We start from the raw sequence: 10,386 nt of genomic DNA, 5'->3' as shown, positions 1-10,386 counted from the left end.
CCTGAGTAATAGTGGGCAATGTGTTTGCCTAAATATGACTTATCCCACATTCATCTCCAACCCCAAGATGGAGATGAGCCTAAAGGAAAACAAAATGTCCAATTTGGTAACTCTGCTGAAAGTAGTGCACCTACATTTATTATTATTATTGTGTGCAGTGCATGCTCAGCCATTTAACACATCATCATCAGCAAGGTAGAGAGCATGTATTCCTTTGGGGAACTTTGTCAGTGGACAGTTGTTCACAATGTTGTTCACAGTGTGTGACATGGTCTGCAGAGCTCCACAGCTATGGGAAGAGTCAGTGGCCTGGCCCCATCAGACAAGATTGACTGCACAATGACCCTATCCTGTCTGAAAGCAGTTTGGCATGGTCTGTAGATGATGCGGAAGGTTGAAGCCAGTAGGGCACACAGATGGCTCAGCTATGAGGGAGTTGTCTACAACATCTGTTGAAGACCACTAGACACTCCATGCTGAAATAGCTGTCACATCCACTGGCAACAAACCTAACCAGATTGGGTGTCTTGAAGTCATGCAGATCAGTGGATGTGAGGTGATGTCTATGTACAGTGGATGTTTCTCACTGGCACTATAGCCAACACTTTTGTGGCGATGCAGATATGGAGGAGGAATGTTGCTGAGTACTGGCAGCAATGTTAAAGGAGCCCGACATAGTGTTCCGAAGATCATGCACATTATTGTGTTGAGCTCGATATCAATTAACTTGGTGTGAGATGATCAGTCCAGAGATCATGCACATTGTTGTGTTGAGCTGGATATGAATTAACTTGGTGTGAGATGATCAGTCCAGAGATCATGCACATTGTTGTGTTGAGCTGAATATCAGTTAACTTGTTGTGAGATGATCAGTCCAGAGATCATGCACATTGTGTTGAGCTGGATATCAATTAACTTGGTGTGAGATGATCAGTCCAGAGATCATGCACATTGTGTTGAGCTGGATATCAATTAACTTGGTGTGAGATGATCAGTCCGGAGATCATGCACATTGTTGTGTTGAACTCGATATCAATTAACTTGGTGTGAGATGATCAGTCCGGAGATCATGCACATTGTTGTGTTGAGCTGGATATCAATTAACTTGGTGTGAGATGATCAGTCCGGAGATCATGCACATTGTTGTGTTGAGCTGGACATCAATTAACTTGGTGTGAGATGACCAAGCACAGACAGAAGCGCCATACTTGGCTGTCAAATAACAGAGGGTCAGTGTTGATGTCTTGAGTGTCTGAGCCCTAGCGTCCCAGGTTGAACCAGCCATTTTGAGGAGCAGGTTGTTTTGAGTGCTAAGTTTTGCTGCAGTTTTCTTCAGGTGGTTGTAGAATGTCAGAGATCTGTCCAGAGTCACACCAAGGTATGTTTGTGCCGGGTCGTGTTTTATTTGCTGCCCATGGAGGATGCAGAGCTCACAGTTCGCATTTGCATTATTAAGGTGGAAGACGCTGGAGACTGTCTTTGTTGCGCTTGGCTGTAGATGCCATTTCTTGAAGAAGTCCTCCAGGTCCTTGTTCAGTACCTCCTTAAGCTCAGTAAATGAGTGGCTTTGGGTCCCGAGAGCAATGTCATCAGCAGAAATGGACTTGTGCAAGTGTGTCAAGGTAAGTCATTGATACAGACATTGAATAAACTTGGTAAAAGAACATACCTTCATGGGAGTCCATTAGTCTGACACCTCCACGAGCTGCAGCTATCTCTGATGTGCACTCTGAAGCACCTGTCACAAAGGAACAGTTAGATAGTCTCAACTATGCAGCATGGCAATACTCTGAAAATTTTTAGCAACAGCCCTGCATGCCAAACTGTGTCATTTACTGCTGTTAGAGCAAGGAAAACAACTCTGGTTTTAAGGTTTCTCTGAAAACCATTTGAACAAACATAGTCAGGGCAAGGACTAGATCGCAAGTACTACTGCCATGCCTGAAGCCTGCCTGCTCAACAGTTATGATATTCTCCAAGTTTGGACCAATTCTTTGGAGAATCAGGAGCTCCAGTACCTGAAAACAGAATGAAAGCAAGGAGATCAGACAATAACTCGCCACATTGGGGAGATCTTTGCCAGCTTTGGGATCGCAAAAATCTTTGCCTGTCATCACAAAGTTGACATGCACTTTTCCCTAACAACTCGGGTGTAAAAAGCGATGAGCCATTCCTCTGCCTTTGGGCCAAGATGCTTCAAGAACTCAGGTAGGATGTTGTCATATTCTGCTGCTTTGCCTGATTTGATGCTGCATATCATCGTTTCAAGTTCTGTTGTTGTAAATGCCTCTAGAGTATTTTGATCTAGTTCATCTGACTTCCGATGGCAGTATTGTCGCCACTCATCTCTTACTTGATGTTGGTGCTGTTTTCCAGGGGTACTTTTGCCACTTTTAAAAATCTGGCTAGCTACAGCATTTTGTTTGACAACATGGTGAGTTTGAACTGGTGGTTGTTGAGCAGTGCCAAGTCTTCAAATCAAGCTCCACCATTAACAGCTGGAGCACGTAAAGTTGAGTGATCCTGTAGTTTCCTCCTAGCGAGTGCATCTGGCAGTGTCCAGGGATTCGATCAGGTGATCTGCTATATCTGGGTCTCCAGATGCTTCATATTCCTTGAGAAGAGCATGACATTCTTCATCCAAACAGGGTGTATAATCTGGATGATGACCACAAGGGACAAACAGGGAGTGGCTGTCTTGAATATGGCTCTTTAGAAGTGGTGGTAGGATTCCTTGACTGGGATGCAGCGAGATGGTATAGTGACTATGCTACGCTCCTGTATGTTAGTGTACTTTGTCCAATCTGCTTTGCAGAAGTTTCAGTGCTGCTGTGAAGAGCCGTGTATAGCCGGCAGCTGAAGTCCAATATGGATAAGTATTGGTCTGTGCTGACTGTGTGGGAAGTCATCTAGAACAGTTTGGCTTACTGACTGAGGATGGTCACCAATGGAGCTGACCCAGCAGAGGTCCAATGAATAGTCCTTTCACCATGTTGCAGAATGAAAGATCCAATGTTGCTCTGAGTCATGGGTCAGAAGAAGGTCATTGTTCATTGCCTACTCTATCAAGTGTTCCCCATTGTCATCGGGGTGTGAGTAACCCCAGTCAGGGTGATAACTGTTGAAGTCGCCAATATAGATGGCTTTATGTTTGAGAGTTGGAAGCCTATTGTTGTCCCAGTGTTCACTGGGCTGTTTTTAGACATTAGCAATCTTGTACCCTCCAACCCGGACCACATTGCAAAATCTGGTAGAGGAAACTGGATATGCATCAGTAGTGCATACGTAGCGAGGCCGAATTTGAAGTCTGGTGTTGATGAAATAATGTCAAAGCCTTCAATTGTGTATCTTCCTGATATTTGGCCTGCTGCATCAGTTTCCTGAAGACATATTATGTCAACATTATGATGGTGGGCTATAGTGCTGATGATGGTTTGTTTGGCTGTTGAGACACCCTCGATGTTAAGTTGTACAACTCATAGGGCTATTCCAATGGCTTGAAAGTCAGAGGACATTGCCATGTTGGGGTCTGCTCATAGCACATAACCGGGATTCAATTTGCATGTTGGATCCTTTGCTTCCCCAGCCTTGGGCGGAGCTTTGGCTGAGTACTGCTGTGGAATGTGACGTGAACATGGATCCATGCTTCTCTGCATATACAATAACTTGTCAACATGCAAATCTTTTAATGATGACCATCATATGTAGTACATCAATTCCACTGAAATATAGGAGAGAAATTAGTCACACAAATCTGTTATGTACTGCATCCAGCTGAAGATAAAAAAAGCTAGGAAAAACATCAAAAATTGTGGGAGTATATAGATTTCTTGATATGACAATCTTCAGATGATTATCACAATATCAAGCATTACATCGATCAATAAAAAACTGCAACACAACTGCATTCACAAGATGCTGTCTCACATTTCGTTAAGATGTGGGACAAAAGGCAGTAATTTGAACAAATAATGCAAGTCTACAGTGGCTTGTTAATATTCTCATCCTAGGATGATGGCCATAATACATACTATGTTTCTTAATGATGCATCAGAAACTTTGACTGGATGCCTTCTCAAAATTCTGCCATACACTGCATTCAAAGACAAAACAAGAAAACCAGTCTGTAACAACAAGAGTACAACAAGCTATCCACAAAGTTTGGTCCAGGTATGTGATGTATAACTGATATTATTGTGCAGAAGTAAAAAAAATTCTTTCAATCTAAGTGACCTTGACCTGTGATCTTTTGACCCCATATTCAGCAGCCTCCTTAACCTAAGTGCAAACTATCTGCAAGTTTTGTCCAGGTATGTGATGCATAATTTATGTTATTTATGCAGAAAGCATTTTTCTTGCCTTAGTCTGTAACACTGGTGTTCGACCTGGAAACTGATTGCTACAAACCATGGTAACTGCAGATGGTGGAAACCTCAAATTATTGTACAGAAATAAGTTAGTAACAGACTGATGGACAATATGATAACATAATACCTTTGGCAGGCATATTGTAATAGGACAGTAATTTGTCAATATTTGATGACCATAATATGTACTTAGGTTTCATTGTGATCATTTAGAAAAAACTGTCAGCCTAGTTGCATTGACAAGATCATGGCATACACTCAACTGGCTCCAAGTAATAAAGGGTGATAACTCTAACAACATTGCAAGGGCAAAGTGATTTATAGCTTTGTTCCAAGCTTCATAGTGACTGATTAAAAACTGCATTCCATCAAACACTGCATTCAGCTGCCAGAAAAAAGGGCAATAACTCTAACAATTTTTTTTGAAGTAAAGTGATTTGTAGAGATGCACATCATTTGATGATCATGACCACAATATTCAACATAAAACATGTCGACTAGTTACATTTACAAGAGTGTTTGACTTATTGAAGGATAGATGGTTGGGTGGACTGACCTGAAAAGATTTGGTGCAACATATTAGCTGACATCAAGTATATCATTCAATACTGACAAAAAATTGAAAAAATTGAAAATTACACTTGATCTAAGCTCAGTCTCTATATTACACTTAATATGGCTGTAGTTATTGCACAAACATGAAATGAGTGGATGGACAAATGGATCAAGTGTGGAGACAACAAAACCAAATGACAACTCATCTGTTGTATCAAGCACAAAAACACAATACTCACACAAATGTTTAAATACCCAACACATGTATGATCAAATATCAACATAGATGTGGATAGCAACACTGGATAAAAACAGACAAAATAAAAACAACATGACACCAATATAATTTTGCTGAACATTTATTCAACATGCAAAATTTTCTTCTAAATTTTACTCTACTAATATAATTCTGCTGTAAAAAAGGTATAGAAGATCTTTCTCCAAGAATAAATAATGGAATACTAAGAACTTTTTTAAATGCCACATTTCCTTTGTCATGTGGTAGGAGACTAAATAGACTTTACCTGAAATTAATTGAAGTGTCAACTATCAGACCTACATAAAAACTACAAAACTGGTAAGTATCACTTACGTGAATTGCCATTTGACAAGGTATTTACAAGTCTTGTGAATTGCCATACAGCAATGCAATTACAAGTCATGAATTGACATATGACAATAATTACAAGTCATGTGAATTACCATATGACAATGTAATTACAAGTCATGTGAATTGCCATATGAACATGTAAACAAAAGCATGCAAAAGATGTCAGTTTCACGGACCTTGAACAGGTTCCTTTAAATTTTAAATCCAAACAAAATATTACATAAAAGGATTTGTATATATATTTGTAGCCATAATTCATATTTCAATGAAATAACATAAAACTGGAAAATAATTATATTTTAAAAAAAGAACAAAAAATGAAATACAATCTTATTTATTCTTATGTTCAGTAAAATTTCAAACTGACTAAAATATGTTAAAGTTTACTGAGTTGTTTGACTACCCATTCTGAAAAAAAATTCATAATTAAATAAAAATGATAGGAGTTAATGAAATGGGGGAACCAAGCTAAGCTAATTTAAATGAACCCAAAAGTGCGCTGTATGCATTAGCTGAATTAATTACAACAACAACAACAACAAAAATAATAATAATATTGATATTATTATTGATGTTAATAATAATAGTAAAGATAATAACAACAACAGTAATAATAATAATAATAATAATAATAATAACAACAATAATATTAATAATAGTAAAGATAACAACAACAACAACAACAACAATAATATTAATAGTAAAGATAACAATAATAATAATAATAATAATAATAATAATAATAATTATAATAATGATCCTAACAAAATAATACCCGGCAGATAATAATATTGTTTTTTATGTTGGTGTTGCTACTGTTTTACTTGAAAGCAAAAAATGATAAAACATACTGAATCTATACACTTCTGAAATTTTAAAGTTTGATGGCAGTGAATATTACAAGTAATCAGACTTCTGAAATTTTCCTTTAATTTACAAAGCTAAAATTATTAAAATCAATATTTGCTATTTCAAAATTATTTAGCAACAGGATAAGAGATAATCAGTGACAGGATATAAGATAAGAAATAATCAAAAGTTATAAAAAATACCTACTTTTTTGTGGTGCCATCGACATAGAATATAAGTGAGTCATGAAGGCCATTACTAGTACTTTTTACAAGAACTAATCGTCTTAGTGAAACAATTAGCAATAAACGACAATAGGAAATAAATTTCCATTTGTTACATAAGTTAAAAGTTAAAAAGTTTGATAAACGATGGATCATATTCACTTTTGATGCCAAAAAGTAGAGGGAAAATAGGAATATTTTACTTGAAAGAAAGAATAAATATAAGACACACAGCCGTCTAAAGTTTAGATTTATAGGAAAGAAATCTACACAGAAAAAAATGATATTGTGTTATCAGCACTGGCCTTTAACCAATGCTGGCACCAATTTGGATAATTCTGGCAGGGCCTCCTGGATTTACGTACATGTCCCCCTGTGAAACATCATTCAGAAATAAACTTTTAAACAAGATTTGTATCGTATTGAACTTAAAATTTTCTTTCATTGCTTTAAAATTACTTTCTCTATATCGATATATTTTTAGGTCCAATTGGTCTAAGGCTGGCCCTGACTGTTATCTAATTGGCAGCTGAAAAATGTTGAGTTTAGATTCATGCTGAATAAATTGCATGCCGAGGCTTTTTCCCCAATACTTTATTAAGCAAATGTATAGGAAATCTAGCCATAATACAGTAAATTCAGTCCTTTTTAAGTACTTCGTACTACCACTGGACATCCAAGTTTATGCTGTGATTAAGGGTCAACAAGGTGGAGTGACCTATTTTATATCACAAGTCAGCGACCTATTTTATAACACAAGTCTTTGGTACATGTGTTATCAAAATATTAAATGTCATGCCCAAAAATATTTCTCTGACTCATAAATGTAGCACCAGAGAATGTATTATATTTTAATTAGTGACAATAAGAAGTCAACACTGATGAAAACATCTCTTGAGCTTTTGGAATAACTGACTGTGCTATGAGGCTTTGTTAGATATGTTACACATACGTTGCAATTGGTCAAGCAGATGGATCTTATTTACAGGTATAAATTCTAATTGGTCAAGCAGATGGATCTTATTTACAGGTACAAATTCTAATTGGTCAAGCAGATGGATTTATTTACAGGTACAAGTTGTAACTGATCAAGCAGATGTATCTATTTACAGGTACAAGTTGTAACTGATCAAGCAGATGTATCTATTTACAGGTACAAGTTGTAACTGATCAAGCAGATGGATCTATTTACAGGCACAAGTTGTAACTGATCAAGCAGATGGATTTATTTACAGGTACAAGTTGTAACTGATCAAGCAGATGTATCTATTTACAGGTACAAGTTGTAACTGATCAAGCAGATGTATCTATTTACAGGTACAAGTTGTAACTGATCAAGCAGATGTATCTATTTACAGGTACAAGTTGTAACTGGTCAAGCAGATGGATCTTATTTACAGGTACAAGTTGTAACTGATCAAGCAGATGTATCTATTTACAGGTACAAGTTGTAACTGATCAAGCAGATGTATCTATTTACAGGTACAAGTTGTAACTGGTCAAGCAGATGGATCTTATTTACAGGTACAAGTTGTAACTGATCAAGCAGATGTATCTATTTACAGGTACAAGTTGTAACTGATCAAGCAGATGGATCTATTTACAGGTACAAGTTGTAACTGGTCAAGCAGATGGATCTATTTACAGGTACAAGTTGTAACTGATCAAGCAGATGGATCGTATTTACAGGTACAAGTTGTAACTGGTCAAACAGATGGATCTTATTTGCAGGTACAAGTTGTAACTGATCAAGCAGATGTATTTATTTACAGGTACAAGTTGTAACTGATCAAGCAGATGGATCTATTTACAGGTACAAGTTGTAACTTATCAAGCAGATGTATCTATTTACAGGTACAAGTTGTAACTGATCAAGCAGATGTATCTATTTACAGGTACAAGTTGTAACTGATCAAGCAGATGGATCTATTTACAGGTACAAGTTGTAACTGATCAAGCAGATGTATCTGTTTACAGGTACAAGGTCTAATTGGTCAAGCAGATGTATCTATTTACAGGTACAAGTTGTAACTGATCAAGCAGATGGATCTATTTACAGGTACAAGTTGTAACTGATCAAGCAGATGTATCTATTTACAGGTACAAGTTGTAACTGGTCAAGCAGATGTATCTATTTACAGGTACAAGTTGTAACTGGTCAAGCAGATGGATCTATTTACAGGTACAAGTTGTAACTGATCAAGCAGATGTATCTATTTACAGGTACAAGTTGTAACTGATCAAGCAGATGTATCTATTTACAGGTACAAGTTGTAACTGATCAAGCAGATGTATCTATTTACAGGTACAAATTCTAATTGGTCAAGCAGACGGATCTTATTTACAGGTACAAATTCTAATTGGTCAAGCAGACGGATCTTATTTACAGGTACAAATTCTAATTGGTCAAGCAGATGTATCTATTTACAGGTACAAGTTGTAACTGATCAAGCAGATGGATCTATTTACAGGTACAAGTTGTAACTGATCAAGCAGATGTATCTATTTACAGGTACAAGTTGTAACTGGTCAAGCAGATGGATCTTATTTACAGGTACAAGTTGTAACTGGTCAAGCAGATGGATCTTATTTACAGGTACAAGTTGTAACCAGTCAAGCAGATGGATCTTATTTGCAGGTACAAGTTGTAATTGGTCAAACAGATGGATCTTATTTACAGGTACAAGTTGTAATTGGTCAAGCAGATGGATCTTATTTGCAGGTACAAGTTGCAATTGGTCAAACAGATGGATCTTATTTACAGGTACAAGTTGGAAATGGTCAAGCAGATGGATTTATTTACAGGTACAAGTTGTAACCAGTCAAGCAGATGGATCTTATTTGCAGGTACAAGTTGTAATTGGTCAAACAGATGGATCTTATTTACAGGTACAAGTTGTAACCGGTCAAGCAGATGGATCGTATTTACAGGTACAAGTTGTAATTGGTCAAACAGATGGATCTTATTTACAGGTACAAGTTGTAACCGGTCAAGCAGATGGATCGTATTTACAGGTACAAGTTGTAATTGGTCAAACAGATGGATCTTATTTACAGGTACAAGTTGTAACTGGTCAAGCAGATGGATCTATTTACAGGTACAAGTTGTAACTGATCAAGCAGATGGATCTATTTACAGGTACAAGTTGTAACTGATCAAGCAGATGGATCTATTTACAGGTACAAGTTGTAACTGATCAAGCAGATGTATCTATTTACAGGTACAAGTTGTAACTGATCAAGCAGATGTATCTATTTACAGGTACAAGTTGTAACTGATCAAGCAGATGTATCTATTTACAGGTACAAGTTGTAACTGGTCAAGCAGATGGATCTTATTTACAGGTACAAGTTGTAACTGGTCAAGCAGATGGATCTTATTTACAGGTACAAGTTGTAACCAGTCAAGCAGATGGATCTTATTTGCAGGTACAAGTTGTAATTGGTCAAACAGATGGATCTTATTTACAGGTACAAGTTGTAATTGGTCAAGCAGATGGATCTTATTTGCAGGTACAAGTTGTAATTGGTCAAACAGATGGATCTTATTTACAGGTACAAGTTGGAAATGGTCAAGCAGATGGATTTATTTACAGGTACAAGTTGTAACCAGTCAAGCAGATGGATCTTATTTGCAGGTACAAGTTGTAATTGGTCAAACAGATGGATCTTATTTACAGGTACAAGTTGTAACCGGTCAAGCAGATGGATCGTATTTACAGGTACAAGTTGTAATTGGTCAAACAGATGGATCTTATTTACAGGTACAAGTTGTAACCGG

This window comes from Sinohyriopsis cumingii, chromosome 15 (assembly GCF_028554795.1).
Source record: "Sinohyriopsis cumingii isolate HCF-2022 chromosome 15, ASM2855479v2, whole genome shotgun sequence".
NCBI lineage: Eukaryota > Metazoa > Mollusca > Bivalvia > Unionida > Unionidae > Sinohyriopsis > Sinohyriopsis cumingii.
This window is presented reverse-complemented; position numbering follows the sequence as displayed.